This window comes from Mytilus californianus, unplaced genomic scaffold (genome assembly GCF_021869535.1).
Source record: "Mytilus californianus isolate M0D057914Y unplaced genomic scaffold, xbMytCali1.0.p SCAF_8, whole genome shotgun sequence".
In the NCBI taxonomy this organism is placed as follows: Eukaryota; Metazoa; Mollusca; class Bivalvia; order Mytilida; family Mytilidae; genus Mytilus; species Mytilus californianus.
The window spans coordinates 110791619-110813565 of NW_026262734.1; the positions used below are offsets into that span (position 1 = coordinate 110791619).

The window sequence follows — 21947 nt, forward strand, 5'->3', positions numbered from 1 at the left end:
TAAATAATAGGACACCATGTATTATTCATGTATCCGCATGTACACTTTCATAAACCTGACACTATATATTCACATTATGCTTTACATTACATAAGATGTAGATCTAGAGCATAGTATTACTAACTTGCAACGCAACGATAATTTTCATCGACGTAAGAATTTGCATTTAAATGAATAAAGACAGATATTTAAATGATTTTAATACACAGACTATTGAGCATTTAAAAGAATAATGACAGATATTTAAATGATTTTAATACACAGACTATTGAAACCAACTTTTCAGTGAAAGTATGAATATTAATTGTAAACAACCTTTCAGCAGAATCAACCAAAACAAACAATTCAGCTGCGGTGAGTAAATTTTTGTTTGTTTGGTTTACTTATCGTTTAGCTGAATGCTGTATTTTTTATATCTATGCTAGTGGAAAATTAACCCTTTGAAGTAAAAATCTAATCAGTTGATTTGTTTGTGCTGGAATAAGTTTATAGTTGCATTTTGACTGGTATTGACATTCGTATAAACTAATACCCGTCAACCTTTTGACAATGGAGTTTGCTTATCCTTTGTATCGTCTTACCTTCTTATTTTTTGTTGGCCCGGAAGGGGGGGATGTTACTTAATCTTTAATTCAAAGTTACTACGAGAAATTTGATCTGTACATGAATACATAATATACATTCGTTCTGTTCTAAGAGAAATGTGTTTGCAAACAGTGTATATTTTCATAATGGTCTATTATTGAAACGTATAAAAACAAAATAACAACAATATAATCTTAATTTTTATCAGATACCAATTTTCGTACATAGGAAAAATTGCAACATATGTTTTCATATGTTTAACATATGTTTTCATATGTTTAACATATGTTTTTCATATGATTGAAAACATATGTAAACATATGTTTAGGCCCGACATGAAAACATATGTTTTCGAACATATGAAAAACATATGGAAAACATATGAAAAACATATGTTTTTAAAATCATATGAAAAACATATGTTTTTCATACATGTAAACATATGGAAAACATATGTTTTTCATATGTTTTTTACAAACATATGTTTTTCATATGTTTTCATACCTGGCCTAAACATATGTTTTCATATGTTTGTCCTAAACATATGTTTTCACATGTTTGGCCCAAACATATGTTTTCATATGATTTTATCTTGGTCCTAAATATATATTTTTTATATGTTTTTAATTGTTCAAATGCATTTATTTTCTCATAGATTCTAAACATGGTTTGTATATATATGTATTTTTTTTTTGCAGTAGGTTTTTTAAAGTTATGTTTTGATGTTTTAATGTTTTTCTTCGTTATTTTTTTTTTCTGTCAGGAACTCATTTTGAGTGTAAATACTTCAGTGTGATGAGTTGTTGCTTTAAAAAGTAAATAACCCAAAATACCAAACTCCACAGAAAATACATGGCAAAATCAAAAGCTCAAACAAATAAAAAACAACTGTATACAGGCATTCTTTTATGCAGAAAAGTAACAGTGCTCCATAATTTTTATATCAAGTAGAATTCTTTTTTTATTAACCTGTTAACGTTGTCTCTTCTATTTTCATATTTTTGTCTCTTTGACATTCCACATTTCTATTGTCTAGTATATTCTATTTTGGTTTGTTTGTCTCTTCGACATCCACCATTTCTATTGTCTATATTCTATTTTCATATGTTTCTCTCTTTGACATGCCCCATTTCTATTGTCTATATTCTATTTTCATATGTTTGTCTCTTTGGCATACCCCATTTCTTTTGTCTGTATTCTATTTTTAATATTTTTGTCTCTTTGTCATACCCAAATTCTATTGTCTACGTTCTATTTTCATATGTTTGTCTCTTTGATATACCCTATTTCTATTGTCTATATTCTATTTTCATGTTAGTCTCTTTGACATACCCCAATTTTATTGTCTATATTCTATTTTCATATGTGTGTCTCTTTGACATACTCCATTTCTACTGTCTATATTCTATTTTCATATGTGTGTCTCTTTGACATACTCTATTTCTATTTCCCTATGATGTATGTGATATTTCTATTGCTATATCACCATACACAGATATTTAATTGTCTCAACTGTTGGCTATTACTGGTGCATGTGTATGCAGCCGCTTTTTTGGAAATATCCTGTATGATTAAGAAAGACAACTAAATTGACTTTGAGTTCAATATTGTATTAATCTAAAATTAATGTTCTTTGGTTCTGTTTCTTTACTTTTCAGTTCCTGCAAGTAAAAATAAAAGAACAGAGTTTCAATGTCCACCTAGTCGTACATTTTTTATCTATCAAGGGGCAATATTAAAAAAAAAAAACATGTTTTTTTGTTCTCAAAAATATTTATAAATAAAAAATGTGCTTGGGGGAAAAAAAGTTCTTTTTCTTGTATACTAAATATTTCAAACCGACCTTCAAGGGCATTACTATAATAGTATACTACATGTATAAGTTTAATAAAAAAAAATGAGAGCATTTACGAGGCCATTTTCCATAAATTTATTATTTCCAAGGGGCATAACTCTTTTGAAAAAAGTTGATCGGCCAAATTTATAAAACTTGACTAGGATTATGCTGATATTAACCTATAGAATAAGTTTTAAAAAATCTGGCAAGAATTGTACCTGCAAGACAAATATAAACACCTTACAATCATTCCATAAACATAAAAGTAGTTCACCTATACTTTTAGTATCTAAAAAAAAAGACCAAATCAAGAGAAATTTAATACTGACCAATGAACCATGAAAATAAGGTTACGGTCAGATGAAGCCTGCAAGATAAATGTAAAGTTTAACCTAAACACCTTACAATTTCAATCTACAATCATTCCAGAAACCAAATATAGTTCACCTTTACCTTATAGTATCTGGAAAACAGACTAAGCAAGAAAAAAATATCCAATGAACCATGAAGATGAGGTCAAGTTCGGGTGATTACTGTCAGACCCACTGGTGGCCTTTGGCTGTTTTCTGCTCTTTGGTCGGGTTGTTGTCTCTTTGACACATTCCCCATTTCCATTCTCAATTTTACATCAGTACACCTTACAAACATTCCATACACCAAATATAATTGACTGAATGCTTATAGTATCCAAAAATTAGACCAAAACATAAAGACTTATTACTGAACCATTAAAATGAGGTCAAGGCCAGATTACAACTACCAGTTGGACATCTACACCTTACAATAATTCCATACACCAAATATAATTGACTGAATGCTTATAGTATCCAAAAATTAGACCAAAACATAAAAACTTATTACTGAACCATTAAAATGAGGTCAAGGCCAGATTACAACTACCAGTTGGACATCTACACCTTACAATAATTCCATACACCAAATATAGTAGACTTATTGCTTATAATACCTGAGATATTGAATTGACCACGAAAACTTTCTGACAGAGTAGACAGACACTAGGACCTTGCAAGATACCCACACACTAAGTAAATATAAATATCCTATTACCATGAATACTATAAATAATATTAATAAGAGAGAAATTATGAGAGAAATTAACATTACAAAAAACCTTTATTTTTTCAAGTAATCACTGAACCATGAAAATGAGTTCAAGGACAATGGACAGTTGACTGACAGAAACTTCATAACATACATATGCATCTATAGACATTGTACATAGTATGAAGCATCCGTGTCTTCCACCATCCCTATGTCGAGCTTTCTGCAGCGGAAGTCGCAAGCTCATCAAAAAAACTAAGCCCATTTATTAGTTCAAATACGGAAAAATGAAAAAGAATATTTTCAAAATTTTGCCTTGGATACTGTAGTTTGGTCATTAAGAAGCTTCGAATATTCTGTCTCAATTTCACAAAATCCCATGTCTGTTTGACAAAGTTATCGATGTTCAAAAAACATTTAACCACAGACTGAACCTAAATTTTAGGACAGCGACGCCACCTCTGGCAGAATCTGAGCCTGTGTCGCTCACCTTGGTCCAAGTGCATATTAAACAAAGGACACAGATGGACAAAATTGTGTTTTGATGATGGTGAAGTGTTTGTAGATCTTACTTTACTGAACATTCTTGCTGCTTACAATTATCTCTATCTATAATGAACTTGGTCCGGTAGTTACAGTGGGAAATATTTTGTAAAAATTTACAAAAATTTACAAAATTTATGAAAATTGTATAAAATTGACTATAAAGGGCAATAACTCCTTAAGGGGTCAATTGACAATTTTGGTCATGTTGACTTATTTGTAGATCTTACTTTGCTGTACATTATTGCTGTTTATAGTTTATCTCTATCTATAATAATATTCAAGATAATAACCAAAAGCTGCAAAATTTTCTTAAAATTACCAATTCAGGGGCAGCAACCCAACAACGTGTTGCTTGATTGGTCTGAAAATTTCAGGGCAGGTAGATCTTGACCTAATGAACAATTTTATCCTGTCAGATTTGCTCTAAAGGCTTCGGTTTCAGAGATATGAGCCAAAAACTGCATTTTACCCTATGTACTATTTTTTAGCCATGTCGGCCATCTTGGTTCACGGGCGGGGTCATCGGACACATTTTTTAAACTAGATACCCTAATGATGATTGTGGACAAGTTTGGTTAAATTTGTCTTAGCAGTTTCAGAGGAGAAGATTTTTGTAAAAGATTGCAAAAATTTACGAAAAATGGTTAAAAATTGACTATAAAGGGCAATAATTCCTTAAGGGGTCAACTGGCCATTTTGGTCATGTTGACTTATTTGTAGATCTTACTTTGCTGAACATTATTGCTGTTTACAGTTTATCTCTATCTATAATAATATTAAAGGTAATAACCAAAAACGGCAAGGTTTCCTTAAAATAACCAATTCAGGGGCAGCAACCCAACAACGGACACATTTTTTAAACTAGATACCCCAATGATGATTGTGGCCAAGTTTGGTTTAATTTGGTCAAGTAGTTTCAGAGGAGAAGATTTTTGTAAAAGTTTACGGACGACGGACGACAGACGAACGACGGACGCCAAGTGATGAGAAAAGCTCACCTGGCCCAATGGGCCAGGTGAGCTAATAATATATGTATAGCCTAAGCCCGTCTTAGTTTAGTATGAACTTTTTCTAATATAAAATCATCTATTCTGCTGTCTACAGTTTAAAAAAAAACAACATTTAGGCATTAACTCTGATGTCTATTAAATCTTGATTTCCTGTTACATAGGCAAAATTGTTTAAATATACAATTTAAAGGCATGTAGTGGAATCTCAATAAATACTTATGATTGCAATGTAAGTTTAATCGTTGTTGTAGCTATGAAATCTATACAATAACGTCATTCACTACAGCATTAGGGTTACAACGTTACCATAGTTCAATGTTAGTACTTCACGTATACTATTTTCAGACAAGGCAATATTAACTCATGAACATACCCGTAATATGTTGTCATTTGTGTTACCATCCATACTTCATGCATTAAATAAAAGAATAGCGCTTCAATGTACCTCGCCAATTGATGGATATATAAAATTTGCTGTCAAAAAGCAAAAAATATGTATGTTCTTTTAACCTTTTTCATAAATTATAAATAATCTAAAAGAAATGAAGACATGTGTGGGATTGCTTGCAATGCAGTTTTTCTTACAATATCTATTTCCAAGAGGTATAACTACTGTAAACATATTTGATCAGCAGTTATTTTCTAACTCATAAAACTAAAAGACCATGCTGATATAGACATATGGTATGAATTACAAAAATATCTGACAAAAAAATGTAACCATTACAGTGCTTTACTGGTTATCTTCCATAGAATTTACATTTCAAAGTGAAGTAATTCCTGTATAAATAATTTATCCAAGACATTAATGGTATATAATAAACCTTTGGTATACATTAATATCATATGAATAAACTTTAGACATAGAAGTATGTCTTCTCTGTATGAAATCCTGTTAGTAGATTTCAAATGTTGATATTATAATGACAATGCTTAAACATCCAAAGTCAAACACCATCCATGACTTGACAAAGTTTCAAAATCAATAGAGCATGACTGAGGGGCTGGGCAAAATAAAAACAAGGGATATGAAATGCGCTAGTACTCTGACATATACAACTGCATACCAAATATCAAAGATTTATCATTATTGGTTCACTCAAACTGACCTAATCAGAAACTTTTCACATTTAAGTTAAGTAAAAATATCAAAGTCAATCAACCATGACTGAGGGATTTGGACCATATAATCTCAATGGAAATGGAAATGAGAAGTGGATATCCTACTTCTACTGCAAAAAATATTATTGACTTATATAACCATAACACGGCCATAAGTTATTGTTTGGTTCCTCTTAATCTGACCTAATCTCAATTTTTAACAAATTGTTTATGACTTCGCCTCTGTTAAAACAGCATGCCCAAGACTCACTTTCATGACTGTTTTTGCAAGACAAAAAAAGAACAAGCAATTAAGTGTTAATAGAGCTTCCAACGCTATTTTCTATAAAATTGACCTGTAAAAAATAATAATTTGTCACTGCTTATAGAAATAGCCCACAACAAGAATCAAAACTTTCAACTCTATCATGTCTATGACCTCAAAACTTGCAACATGTATACAGAGTCTGACAACAACCAAATATTTAAACAAAGTTATCCTCTTCATTACATACCTCTCATCACAAAATTATTCATTGATTACTGCTCGTTTTATGCACATAAATCAATATGACAATCTATGAATCCATTATATAATCTAGAAAGCAATGCCTCAAATGAATTCTGTTCTGTTGCTTAGATTCTTCTACTTCTTGAAGTACATGTACAAAATGTACTTTCATTGAAAATGCTAAAAGAAATAATGTATAACATGTTCAAATGTATAATAAAATGAAGTTACAATATATCTGCCAAATTGCCTTTAATATTTTTATATGGCAAAATTGGCTTATTTTGATCTTTTAAAACAAGAACAACAGATCTAGACTTGCCCTGAAAAAAAATTAACTATATCAAAAGTATTAAATTATTTGAATGTTCTAATCCATCTTATGCATGTTATGTTTATTAAATCCATAGTCATGACTGTTGTATGAAGTGATGAATCAAAGTGGTTAAATCTGCTTTGTACAGATCTGATGTCAGATGAGTTGAGCAGTTTCACACCACTATCCCAGGTTAAGGAGCTACCATTTTATTTTATAGGGGGGAGGGGGTAGGATGAAAAATTTTGTCCTGCATTTTTATTTTTCCACTCTATTCAGTCCTGTTTTTTTTTATTTATAGTTTATCCTGACAATTTTTTTACATCAATTGTCATCCTGCCTTTTTTTTTTTGGCAAAGTGGCTCATCCTGCCTTTTTTTCAAATTTCATCCTAGCCCCACCTCCCCCCACATAAAAAACAAATTATAGCTCCCTTAAGGGGAGGGTTTGGCACCAACAAACTAGTCTGACTCCACCACATCCTGTATGTGCCTGTCCCAAGTCAGGAGCCTGTAATTCAGCGGTTCAAGTTGTCGTTTGTTCACTTTGTTGCTGTATATCATATTTGTTTATTTGTTCCTTGTTTTGTTTATAAATCATTATCAGTCTGTTAGTTTCCTCATTTGCATGGTTTTACATTTGTCATTTCCATTAAATGTCTTTTATAGCTGACTGTGGTATGGGCTTTGTTCATTGTTGAAGTCATCTTGTACCATAACTTATACTTGTTAACTTCTATGTCATCATTTGATCTCTGGTGGAGAATTGGACCCTTCTCATTGGCAATCTTACCACATCTTCTTATTTTTATATTCACATTTTAAGTAGATGTAAAGTAGACCATTCATGCACTCGACTAGGGTCCACATCTTATAATGTACAACAAGGTGATAAGACCTGCCGCTGTAATAGCCTGGTTCATATTTTTCAGCTTAAAAATATGTGAATAGGTGTGGAAAACTATCAGAAGTATAATACATGTATGTTAAGGCTGAGAATTACTAGATGTTTATTGTTATAGTACTCAGTAATAGTAGTCTCAGACTCAGGATAATTAAGGCTTATTGTACTTGTCATATGCAAATTTAAGCCCTGTAATTTTCTTAGTTGCAAGTCTTGTTTTGCCTTAAGGTAACATAAAATAAGGAATTTGAGCCTCAGATTTGAGCTTTAATCAAATGTGATGATTTTCTCGGTAATGCCGGAATGTGATTCTTGTCCGCTCCTGTATGTCCTGGAATCACGTGCACTTATAATTAAAATTGGGAAAAGGTTACATGTACAATATTACCTACGCGATGTATGAAAAGGTATAATACATTTTTTAAATCTAAATTATATGAAAAAGGGGGAGTAATTGCTCCCCAGGGACACCCCTATCTATTAAGTGTAAAATAGCTATTAATTGCTAGAGAGATAATAAGATATACAGGTCTGCATCAGTTAAGGTAATTAAGTTCTGTTGTGACATTAGATAAACAATTTCAATTACATCAAGTATAAGTCTACAGTCAAATAGTTTTTCGTGAAAAATAAACTTAGTGAAAGCACACACATCTTCTACTTTAATCCAATAATTAAACAAAATGTGCATAATAATATTTACCTTTCGTTGCGTTTTTAGGGTACGTAAAATTATCCATCAAATTAAAAACACTTTGACTTTCGTTGCGTTGACTTTCGTTTCATAAATTTTCTGTGTTTCGTTCCCCGGTTTCTTCCAGTTAATCGACAAGTCACCCATTTCAATTTATCTGTTTATAATAAATTTTTGATTCGCCAGTTTGAAAAACCAAAGTTCCTTGTATCATCTATCTCTGTCCATTCTTAAAAACTTTTAAAAAGACAGCAGCAGATGGTCGCGTGAGCGTCCATGGATTTTGCGTCATAGTATAAAAAACGGTAACGATGAAAAGATTTCCGGGTTTTCGTGTTCGACGTACCATGCAAGCTTTCGTATATTTACGTATATTTGAGGGTCTGGAATCAAGATGGGGGTTTAAGAATAGAAAATAATGACATAAAGTGCAAAATAAAGAACAGATAGCAAAAAAAAGCAGAAATATAGAATAAAGAATCATAGAGAATAATGGGATTATCAATAAAAAAAAGAATTGAGAATAAAGAACAAACTAAAAAAAGAATATTTATTCATATTATTATTTAATATTTATAACTCATTCACTTATTTTACATTCTGTTCAATTCAAAATTAGATAGCTCTGCTGTGGGGGTGACACTGACAGGGCTGACCTGCTTTCAGCATCATGATCATGTGGGATTTCGTGGGAAGAGTAAAAAGTGAACTTTCCTGTTTGAGAAATACGCTATATAGATAATAAATGAAAAAATGTATGTGATAATTAAATGACAAATTTTGACATTTTCTCAAAACATTTTTTTTAATGTCCTATAAAACATATGAAAACATATGAAAATCATATGTTTTTCATATGTTTACAAACATATGTAAACATATTTTATAAAACATATGAAAACATATGTTTGCTTCCATATGTTTTCATATGTTTCAAAACATATGTAAACATATGTTTGTAAACATATGTTTTTCATATGTTTGGGACAAACATATGAAAAACATATGAAAATCATATGAAAATCATATGTTTTGAAAACATATGAAAAACATATGTTGCAATTTTTCCTGTGTATAAGAAAAAAAAATCACATATTTTTATCAACCCGTTCGTTTTGTTAATTAACTGTATTCTGCCATGGTATGTACTATTAGTTGTTTATGTTCTATGATCATCTTTTAATCTTTAAAAACATGTAACTGTATATCGATCCTATTATATTCATTTCGTAAATGCCAGTTTGTTATTTAATTGCAGAACGTTAACTCACTTATTACTTTTATCTTGAGATCGATCATATAACTTTTTTTGAACTGAAGTATTTTTTTATTTTTGCAAAATGATACAACTTTCATCATCAATCATAAATCAAGACATTTGAAAAAAGAATAACTTCATTTGTAACGCAAAAATCGATTGCTATTGCTATATTTGAGTAAAATAAAACAGTTGTCAACTTGCTGGATTACAAGTTATAATATATATAATACTAAAATAACGAGGTCCAATTTGTTAGCCGCCATGACGTAAAATCGACGATTCAAAGAATTCAATAATATATATAGCTAATATATGACATTGGTGATGACTAAAAATTACACCTAAACTCTTTTGTTTTCCGCATAACTAATTTTACCAAAAATTAATTAAAGTTCCGGGTCGAATCCGATACCGATACCAATGATATATGAGCCTCGTCGGATAAAATAGACCTTATGCACAAAAAAAAACCCATTTTGCGTTTTGTTTATATTCATTTTGTTAATAATCATAAAATATTAATACAAAAGACCGTTTTACTGTAGCTTTCTTCTGTAAAACGTTTCGCCATTTCCAAGTTTTGACGGATAAATAGATTTAATATCAGAATCTCACGACAACGTGGTGAAATTAACGTTATCGTGCATTGATTCTATTCTGTATCGGTTATTTTCTCTGAATGAAGAGAGACATGAAAACTTGCATTTGTATACAATATCTAATTTAATTCATAAGAATGTAACAATGAAAACACAAAAGATTCTCAAGTTTTCAATCCAACTGTAACCAGTAATGTACATGTAAAATGTTACTCCTCTGACGCAAGGATAAAACTCGTCACGGAAGTTGAACTGAACAAAAGGACGGACTTCATTGTACAGATAACGCCTTCTCTCCTCTATCAGCTCCGCTGGCTGAATAACTTCTCCGGTAGGTTTGCGGTTTCCTGTAGAAGGATCAGTCTTTTCTCCGGTTGACCAAGAGTTTCTCTCGCAAATACGACTCCTACTTCGTCACTGGTAAATCTGAAGTGATGAAATTTTCCTATACATCTAAGTGGTTTGATATATTTAGTGGAGAAATTATCCCATCTGCACCACTTTAACTAGTTTTCGTCCATGACATTTCCATTATAAACTTCTGACCTATTGCATTTTACAGAATTGTCTACAATTTGAACCAGTTGTGATACAGTGTTTACGTCCGACTTTCTAAATTTCTTTTTCAACATGCCAAAACATACGTCGCATAAACATAGTGTGTGCCCAGAAATCATATAAGCAAATAAATAGTTTTGTGTAAACCCTTTGCGCACCTTTGCAACAGATAATGTAAAGTATTTCTATTTTTGTTTTGTCCCACGGATTTATCAGCATAAAAATGACACGCCATTTCACCGTAAGTATTACCATGCAGATAATGATGTAGCATGCTTAAAACAGCATTGGGTCCATGTGTCCGACTTTGATTTTCTCCGATTGTTTGAAAATGATTCAGTAATATATACAAACTACCGCAAGACGTTACTATTATGTAACGTCACAAGTCGCTACTATTAACGATAACAATTCTGTCTGATGAACCGTAGGAGATGCGGTGAAAGCGCTAACAGAAACAATGTTCGATCTATAATGTGATTTTTTGTGTTTTTTTTTATTTTAAAACTATATATTGTTACTTTGTCAACACATCTGGTCTTACTCCTTTTGGAGGTTAGTAAATTTCTGTCACTTTTTTACAGCAATTATTGGCTTAATCAAAAATATGATATAAAAATTTAAATTTAGATATCTAATATCGTATCTAACCTGGCTTCGTTCGTGAACAATTTTTGATAATGGAATTTGTTTTGTTTTCTTCCTATTTTTTTTATAAAGATAAATATTTGTTGCTTATCTTTAAGGTGGATGGGGGGTCTTAATTAAAATCCATAGAATTTTTTAATAATTTGTCAAAATGTAGTTTTTATCATGCTTTTTTCCAAAATATAATAAAAAGTATTGGTCACCGGACTTTTTTTCACGCTACAGGTTGTGCAAAATTGTCAGATTTTGTATAGATTATGCATGGAAAATCAAATTTTGTGTGATAAAAAAAAAAACTACAACATAGAATTTTAAGATAAAATGTGAGAAGATAGCTCTTATAAAATGCTTTCAGATAAGAAAAGGAAAAAATGTGGTCACCAGACTTGTTTTCTTGCTACATATTAAAAAAGGTAAATTCACAACACTTTCTACTATAAAAATTACTTTATCTGAGTTATCTCCCCTTATGTGGCAAAGTTGAAAAAAAAATTAATCAAACAAAAATATTGTGTTTTTTAGAAAATACAGCCATAAATATGATAAAACACATAATATTCTATATTAACATGAAAAGTCTTACACATGAATTACATACTACTCTCAAAATTTGCACATGTCATTAAAGATCTAAACCAATTGTTATCTGCTACTTCAAAATCCAAGATGGAGGAAGCCACCTTAATGACAAGCAAGGTTGGGCGGTAAATACCGCCCCTGGTATTTACCGGTATTTACCGCCCCGGTTAATACTCCTCAACTGGTCAATACTGGCAAATACTGGTCGATTGAAATTTTCATAATTTTTTTGACAGATTTAACCATCAATTCTAGTTAAACATTATTTGATAGGGGAAATTATTTTTACTTTATTCCTGTTGCATGATTTAGTTTATAAAAAAAGAATGATATTGATATGTTTTATTAACTTTTACCATAAATAATTAAAAAGTCAATTGTTCATGAACAATTGAAAGGTCTTTCCTTTTTTTCTTTTATTGATAGCCTTCAAAAATATATGGTTGCTAAGGACTTTTATGTTCATAACAAGTGGTTGCTTAGGACTGATATGTCGTAACTAGGGACAAAAATGTCATTTCAAGTATTAAAAATGTCATAAATATATTATTCATAGCCTTCTAAATTCAAAAATATATGGTTGCTAAGGTGTTTCATGTCGTTGCTAGGGACTTTGACCTCATACCTTGACCTAACTTTGTAGATCTTATTATGCTGAACATTTTTGCAATTCAAAGTTTCTTTCTATCTCTATTCTCGTTTGAATTATAAGCAAAAAAACATCATTTCGGACCCGAAAAACAGTTTTGGTCCCCTGGGTCCATAATTGTTGGTCCAATAATTTTGGACCCACATAACAAATGTAGATCTCGACATGACACACATTTTCTCCGTTTCATTTTATCAGCCATCTTTTACGGTTATTGAGTAAATCCGATAACAAGCTAAGGTCAAAATATAGGTCATGACCTTGACCTTTAACTTAGGTCAATTTTCATTGTCACGTGAATGGATGATCATTGGTGAAGATCCTAGGTGGCTACAACTTACGGTTTTTGAGTTTTAATGGCCAACCGACATTGGTTAATTTTCGAAGGGGCATAACCCTACCAATGAGTCGTTGGATCTTTTCGATCTATATGTAACGAAGAACCAGGGTCTGTTCTTGAACAAATTCCACCCTTCGTTTTTTTTCTACCTATTATGGTTACGGAGTTAGAATGATAACAAGGTTTTCGGTGTTAGGGGAGATAACCGCTATAAAAGAAATGTTACGGGGTCGTGTCCTCACCACAAGATAGCTTTTGGTCAACCGATTCTAGATACCTAATATCATTTTAACATGTCGCGTACTTTTTTGGGGAAATGTCGTTAAAGTTTGGCGGAAAGAATAATAATAGTAATAATAATAATTAAAAAGTCAATTGTTCATGAACAATACAAAGGTCTTTCCTTTTTTCTTTTATTGATAACCTTCTTAGTTCAAAAATATATGGTTGCTAAGGAATTTTATGTTCATAACAAGTGGTTGTTAAGGACAAAAACATTCCCAAGGATAAAAATATTACTTCCAGTATTAAAAACGTCATATATACTATTCATAGTATTTCAAGTTAAAAAAATAAGTGATTGCTAAGGACTTATATGTCGTTGCTAGGGACAAAAATGTCATTTCCAGTATTAAAATTTCATATTTATATTATTCATAGCCTTTTAAGTTCAAAAATATATGGTTGCTAAGGTGTTTTATGTCGTTGCTAGGGACCTTGACCTCTGACCTTGATCTAATTTTATAGATCTTATTATGATGAACATTTTTGCAATTCAAAGTTTCTTTCTATCTCTAACTCTTTTGAGTTATCAGCAAAAAATCATCATTTCGGACCCGAAAAACAGATTTGCTGCCCTAGGTCCATCTTTTTTGGTTATTGAGTAAATCCGATAACAAGCTATGGTCAAAATCTAGGTCATTACCTTGACCTTTGACCTTAGGTCAATTTTCATGGTCACGGGAATAGATGATCATTGGTGAAGATCCTAGGTGGCTACAACTTACGGTTTCTGAGTTTGAGTTGCCAACCGACATTGGTTAATTTTCAAAGGGGCATAACCCTACCAATGAGTCGTTGAATCTTTTCGATCCAAATGTAACGAAGAACCAGGGTCTGCTCTTGGACAAATTCCACCCTTCGTTTTTTTCTACCTATTATGGTTATGGAGTTAGAATGATAACAAGGTTTTTAGTGTTCGGGGAGATAACCGCTATAAAGGAAATGTTACGGGGTCGTGCCCCAACCACAAGATAGCTTTTGGTCAACTGATACTAGATACCTAATATCGTTTTAACATATCGCGTACTTTTTTTGGGAAATGTCGTTAAAGTTTGACGGAAAGAATAATAATAATAATAATAATAATAATTAAAATGTCAATTGTTCTTGAACAATTGAGAGGTCTTTCCTTTTCAAAATGTAAAATACATGTTCCAATAGGCGTAGAATGCATTGAAAAGCTCTCAAAGACACATAAAACCGTTAAAATATGACAAAAAAAAACAACAAAATTCGCTATTTAGGACATAACCTTGACTTTTGATCTTGTGACCTTTTTGAAGGTCATCAGTTCACAATGTCATCGTAAAAGACCCCATGGGTCTAGGACCTTTGGTTCAAGAGTTAAAGCTAAGTTTACTTTTTCAGAAACCGTTAACGGGGGTTATGCCCTTAAGTATATGTCAAATCTCTTCGGTCATAATGTAAAAAAAGTTGTGCCTTAGTAACCTAAACATTTCTCACTATTTACTATTTCTGTAAGTATAATCGTTTTGGAGATATCCAATAAAAAGTTGTAAGGTCAAAGGTCAAGGTCAAACTTAAAAAGTTTGAAAACACACTAAAATCCTTTATATAAGGTTAAAAACACTTAATTCGCTTTTGGGACATGACCTTGACCTTTGACCTTGTGACCTGTGTCAAGGTAATTGGTCCCAAATGTCATTGCTGAAGACCCCATGGATCTAGGACCTTTGGTTCATGAGTTAATGCTAATATGTCTTTTCTAAAACAGTTAACAGGGGTTATGCCCCTTACGGATAAGTCAAATCTCATCGGTCAAATGTAAAAAAAGTCGCGCCTTTATGACCCAAACATTTTTCACTATTTACGACTTCTGTAAGATTAACCGTTTTTGAGATATCCAATAAAAAGTTGTAAGGTCAAAGGTGAAGGTCAACCTTAAAAACCTTTAAAACACACTAAAAATCCATTAAATAAGATTAAAAACACACAATTCGCTATCTTGGACATGGCCTTGACCTTTGACCTTTTGACCTTTGTCACGGTCATTAGTTCCCAATGTCATTGCTGAAGACCCCATGGGTCTAGGACCTTTGGTTATATAGTAAAAACTGATTTTGTCTTTTCAGAAACCTAAAACAGGGGTTATACCCCTTACAGAAAGGTCAAATCTCTTCGGTCAAAATGTAACAAAGTTGCACATGACCCAAACATTTTCCACTGTTCAACACTTCTGTAAGTATTAAGGTTGCTGAGATTATCCCATAACAAGGTGTTAGGTCAAAGGTCAAGGTCAACATACCAATTTGACCTTGAGGAATTTTTCAAAGTCACATGAATTGATGATGATTGGTGAAGATCCTAGGTGTCTACGACTTACGGTTTCTGAGTTATTGGGGCCAACCGACTGCGGTTAATTTTCAAAGGGGCATAACCCTACCAATGAGTCGTTGAATCTTTTCGATCCAAATGTAACGAAGAACCGGGGTCTGAACCTGAACAAATTTCACCCTTCGGGTTTTTTCTACCTATTACGGTTACGGTGTTCGAATGATAACAAGGTTTTTTGGTTTCGATGGGATTACTCCGAACCGACAAATTTTTTTGACTCACAGGGTGAGTTTCGGATAGGTATTCATGACACCGATACAAAGTGTGAACATGAAAGTGACACGTCTTACGGTTAAGGCTGCTAACTTCGTCAAAGTTTGGTGGAAAAAGAATAATAATAATAATAATAATAATAATAATAATAATAATAATAATAATAATAATAATAATTAAAATGTCAATTAATCTCGAACAATTGAGAGGTCTTTCCTTTTCATAATGTAAAATATATGTTTCATTAGGCGTAGAATGCATTGATAAGCTCTTTAACACACTTAAAACCCTTAAAATATGACAAAAAACACAAAATGCGCTATTTGGGACATGACATTGACTTTGACCTTATGATCTTTGTCAAGGTCATTGGTCCAGGATGTCATTACAAAAGACCCCATTGGTATAGGACCTTTGGTTCAAGAGTAAAAGCTAATTTAGTCTTTTCAGAAACAGTCAATTGTGGTTATGCCCCTTACAGATAGGTCAAATCTCTTTGGTCATAATGTAAAAAAGTTTTGCCTCTATGACCCAAACATTTTTCACTATTGACGATTTCTGTAAGTATAATCGTTTTTGAGATATCCAATAAAAAGTGGTTAGGTCAAAGGTAAAGGTCAACCTTAAAAAGCTTTAAAACACACTGAAATACTTTAAATAAGGTCAAAAACACATAATTCGTTATCTGGGACATGACCTTGACCTTTGACATTGTGACCTTTGACAAGGTCATTGGTCCCAAATGTCATTGTTGAAGACCCCATGGGATCTAGGACCTTTAGTTATATAGTAAAAGCTGATTTTGTCTTTTCAGAAACCTAAAACAGGGGTTATGCCCCTTACAGAAAGGTCAAATCTCTTCGGTCAAATGTAACAAAGTTGCGCCTTAATGACCCAAACATTTTCCACTGTTCAAAGCTTCTGTAAGTATAATGGTTTCTGAGATTATCCCATAACAAGGTGTAAGGTCAAAGGTCAAGGTCAACATACAAACTTGACCCTGAGGCATTTTCAAAGTCACATGAATTGATGATCATTGGTGAAGATCCTAGGTGGCTACGACTTACGGTTTCTGAGTTTTGGTCGCCAACCGACACCGGTTAATTTTCAAAGGGGCATAACCCTACCAATGATTCGTTGAATCTTTTCAATCCAAATGTAACGAAGAACCGGGGTCTGGTCGAGACCAGATTTCACCCTTCGGTTTTTTTCTACCTATTACGGTTACGGTGTTTAAATGATAACAAAATTTTATGGTTTCGGAGGGATTACTCCGAACCAACAAAATTTTTCGACTCACAGGGTGAGTTCCGTATAGGTATTCATGACACCGATACAAAGTGTGAACCTGAAAGCGACATGGCTTACGGTTACAGAGGGAAATTTTGTCAAAGTTTGGCGGAAAAAAAAGAATAATAATACTAATTAAAATGTCAATTGTTCCTAAACAATTGAGAGGTCTTTCCTTTTGTAATGTAAAATACATGTTCCAATAGACGTAAAATGTATTGATAAATTCTTAAACACACAAAAAACTGTTAAAATATGATAAAAATCAACAAATTCGCTTTTTAGGAGATGACATTGACTTTTGACCTTGTGACCTTTGTGAAGGTCATCAGTTCACAATGTCATCGTAAAAGACCCCATGGGTCTAGGACCTTTGGTTCAAGAGTTAAAGCTAAGTTTACTTTTTCAGAAACCGTTAACGGGGGTTATGCCCCTTAAGAATATGTCAAATCTCTTCGGTCAAAATATAAAAAAGTTGTGCCTCAGTCACCTAAACATTTTTCACTGTTTACTATTTCTGTAAAATTAACCATTTTTGAGATATCGACTAAAAAGTTGAAAGGTCAAAGGTCAAGGTCAACCTTAAAAACCTTTTAAACACAGTAAAATTCTTTAAATAAGGTCAAAAACACATAATTCGCTATCTGGGACATGACCTTGACCTTTGACCTTTTGACCTTTGTCAAGGTCATTAGTCCCCAATGTCATTGCTGAAGACCCCATGGGTCTAGGACCTTTGGTTATATAGTAAAAGCTGATTTTGTCTTTTCAAAAACCTAAAACAGGGGTTATGCCCCTTACTCAAAGGTGAAATCTCTTTGGTCAAATGTAACAAAGTTGCGTCTTAATGACCCAAACATTTTCCACTATTCAAAACTTCTGTAAGTATAATGGTTTCTGAGATTATCCCATAACAAGGTGTTAGGTCAAGGGTCAAGGTCAACATACAAATTTGACCTTGAGGCATTTTTCAAAGTTACAAGAATTGATGATCATTGGTGAAGACCCTAGGTGTGTACGACATACGGTTTCTGAGTTTTCGTGGCAACCGACACCGGTTAATTTTCATAGGGGCATAACCCTACTAACAAGTCGTTTAATCTTTTCAATCCAAATGTAACGAAGAACTGGGGTCTGGTCCTGAACAAATTTCACCCTTTGTTTTTTTTCTACCTCTTACGATTACGGTGTTTGAATGATAACAAGGTTTTTTGGTTTCGGAGGGATTACTCCGAACCGACAGAATTTTTTGACTCAATGGGTGAGTTCCGGATAGGTATTCATGACACCGAATTAAAGTGTGAACATGAAAGCGACACGTCTTACGGTTAAGGCTGCCGACTTCGTCAAAGTTTGGCGGAAAAAGAATAATAATAATAAAAATATGACAAAAAACAACAAATTCGCCATTAAGGACAGGACCTTGATTTTTGACCTTGTGACCTTTGTGAAGGTCATTGGTCCACAATATCAATTTAAAAGACCCCATTGGTCTAGGACTTTGGTTAAAGAGTTAAAGCTAATTTTGTCTTTTCAGAAACCGTTAACGGGGGTTATGCCCCTTAAGAAAATGTCAAATCTCTTCGGTCAAAATGTAAAAAAGTTGCGCCTCAGTCACCTTAACATTTTTCACTATTTACTATTTCTGTAAGATTAACCGTTTTTGAGATATCCAATAAAAAATTGTAAGATCAAAGGTCAAGATCAACCTTAAAAACCTTTAAAACACAGTACAAATCCTTTAAATAAGGTCAAAAACACATAATTCGTTATCTGGGACATGACCTTGACATTTGACCTTGTGACCTTTGTTAAGGTCATTGGTCCCAAATGTCATTGTTGAAGACCCCATGGGTCTAGGACCTTTGGTTATATAATAAAAGCTGATTTTGTCTTTTCAGAAACCTAAAACAGGGGTTATACCCCTTACAGAAAGGTCAAATCTCTTCGGTCAAAATGTAACAAAGTTGCACATGACCCAAACATTTTCCACTGTTCAACACTTCTGTAAGTATTAAGGTTGCTGAGATTATCCCATAACAAGGTGTTAGGTCAAAGGTCAAGGTCAACATACCAATTTGACCTTGAGGAATTTTTCAAAGTCACATGAATTGATGATGATTGGTGAAGATCCTAGGTGTCTACGACTTACGGTTTCTGAGTTATTGGGGCCAACCGACTGCGGTTAATTTTCAAAGGGGCATAACCCTACCAATGAGTCGTTGAATCTTTTCGATCCAAATGTAACGAAGAACCGGGGTCTGAACCTGAACAAATTTCACCCTTCGGGTTTTTTCTACCTATTACGGTTACGGTGTTCGAATGATAACAAGGTTTTTTGGTTTCGATGGGATTACTCCGAACCGACAAATTTTTTTGACTCACAGGGTGAGTTTCGGATAGGTATTCATGACACCGATACAAAGTGTGAACATGAAAGTGACACGTCTTACGGTTAAGGCTGCTAACTTCGTCAAAGTTTGGTGGAAAAAGAATAATAATAATAATAATAATAATAATAATAATAATAATAATAATAATTAAAATGTCAATTAATCTCGAACAATTGAGAGGTCTTTCCTTTTCATAATGTAAAATATATGTTTCATTAGGCGTAGAATGCATTGATAAGCTCTTTAACACACTTAAAACCCTTAAAATATGACAAAAAACACAAAATGCGCTATTTGGGACATGACATTGACTTTGACCTTATGATCTTTGTCAAGGTCATTGGTCCAGGATGTCATTACAAAAGACCCCATTGGTATAGGACCTTTGGTTCAAGAGTAAAAGCTAATTTAGTCTTTTCAGAAACAGTCAATTGTGGTTATGCCCCTTACAGATAGGTCAAATCTCTTTGGTCATAATGTAAAAAAGTTTTGCCTCTATGACCCAAACATTTTTCACTATTGACGATTTCTGTAAGTATAATCGTTTTTGAGATATCCAATAAAAAGTGGTTAGGTCAAAGGTAAAGGTCAACCTTAAAAAGCTTTAAAACACACTGAAATACTTTAAATAAGGTCAAAAACACATAATTCGTTATCTGGGACATGACCTTGACCTTTGACATTGTGACCTTTGACAAGGTCATTGGTCCCAAATGTCATTGTTGAAGACCCCATGGGATCTAGGACCTTTAGTTATATAGTAAAAGCTGATTTTGTCTTTTCAGAAACCTAAAACAGGGGTTATGCCCCTTACAGAAAGGTCAAATCTCTTCGGTCAAATGTAACAAAGTTGCGCCTTAATGACCCAAACATTTTCCACTGTTCAAAGCTTCTGTAAGTATAATGGTTTCTGAGATTATCCCATAACAAGGTGTAAGGTCAAAGGTCAAGGTCAACATACAAACTTGACCCTGAGGCATTTTCAAAGTCACATGAATTGATGATCATTGGTGAAGATCCTAGGTGGCTACGACTTACGGTTTCTGAGTTTTGGTCGCCAACCGACACCGGTTAATTTTCAAAGGGGCATAACCCTACCAATGAGTCGTTGAATCTTTTCAATCCAAATGTAACGAAGAACCGGGGTCTGGTCGAGACCAGATTTCACCCTTCGGTTTTTTTCTACCTATTACGGTTACGGTGTTTAAATGATAACAAAGTTTTATGGTTTCGGAGGGATTACTCCGAACCAACAAAATTTTTCGACTCACAGGGTGAGTTCCGTATAGGTATTCATGACACCGATACAAAGTGTGAACCTGAAAGCGACATGGCTTACGGTTACAGAGGGAAATTTTGTCAAAGTTTGGCGGAAAAAAAAGAATAATAATACTAATTAAAATGTCAATTGTTCCTAAACAATTGAGAGGTCTTTCCTTTTGTAATGTAAAATACATGTTCCAATAGACGTAAAATGTATTGATAAATTCTTAAACACACAAAAAACTGTTAAAATATGATAAAAATCAACAAATTCGCTTTTTAGGAGATGACATTGACTTTTGACCTTGTGACCTTTGTGAAGGTCATCAGTTCACAATGTCATCGTAAAAGACCCCATGGGTCTAGGACCTTTGGTTCAAGAGTTAAAGCTAAGTTTACTTTTTCAGAAACCGTTAACGGGGGTTATGCCCCTTAAGAATATGTCAAATCTCTTCGGTCAAAATATAAAAAAGTTGTGCCTCAGTCACCTAAACATTTTTCACTGTTTACTATTTCTGTAAAATTAACCATTTTTGAGATATCGACTAAAAAGTTGAAAGGTCAAAGGTCAAGGTCAACCTTAAAAACCTTTTAAACACAGTAAAATTCTTTAAATAAGGTCAAAAACACATAATTCGCTATCTGGGACATGACCTTGACCTTTGACCTTTTGACCTTTGTCAAGGTCATTAGTCCCCAATGTCATTGCTGAAGACCCCATGGGTCTAGGACCTTTGGTTATATAGTAAAAGCTGATTTTGTCTTTTCAAAAACCTAAAACAGGGGTTATGCCCCTTACTCAAAGGTGAAATCTCTTTGGTCAAATGTAACAAAGTTGCGTCTTAATGACCCAAACATTTTCCACTATTCAAAACTTCTGTAAGTATAATGGTTTCTGAGATTATCCCATAACAAGGTGTTAGGTCAAAGGTCAAGGTCAACATACAAATTT

The 21947-nt window shown here is 33.0% G+C and overlaps 1 protein-coding gene across 1 annotated transcript in view; it reads left to right on the top strand.

The window, feature by feature from the left end:
- Positions 1–320: 320 nt before the first annotated feature.
- The window catches only part of LOC127712610 (uncharacterized), a 108500-nt gene continuing 86873 nt past the window's right edge, over positions 321–21947 (top strand). The window contains exon 1 of the mRNA XM_052219154.1: positions 321–354. The gene's annotated coding sequence lies outside the window, so the exon portion shown is untranslated. The remainder of the gene's footprint in view (positions 355–21947) is intronic.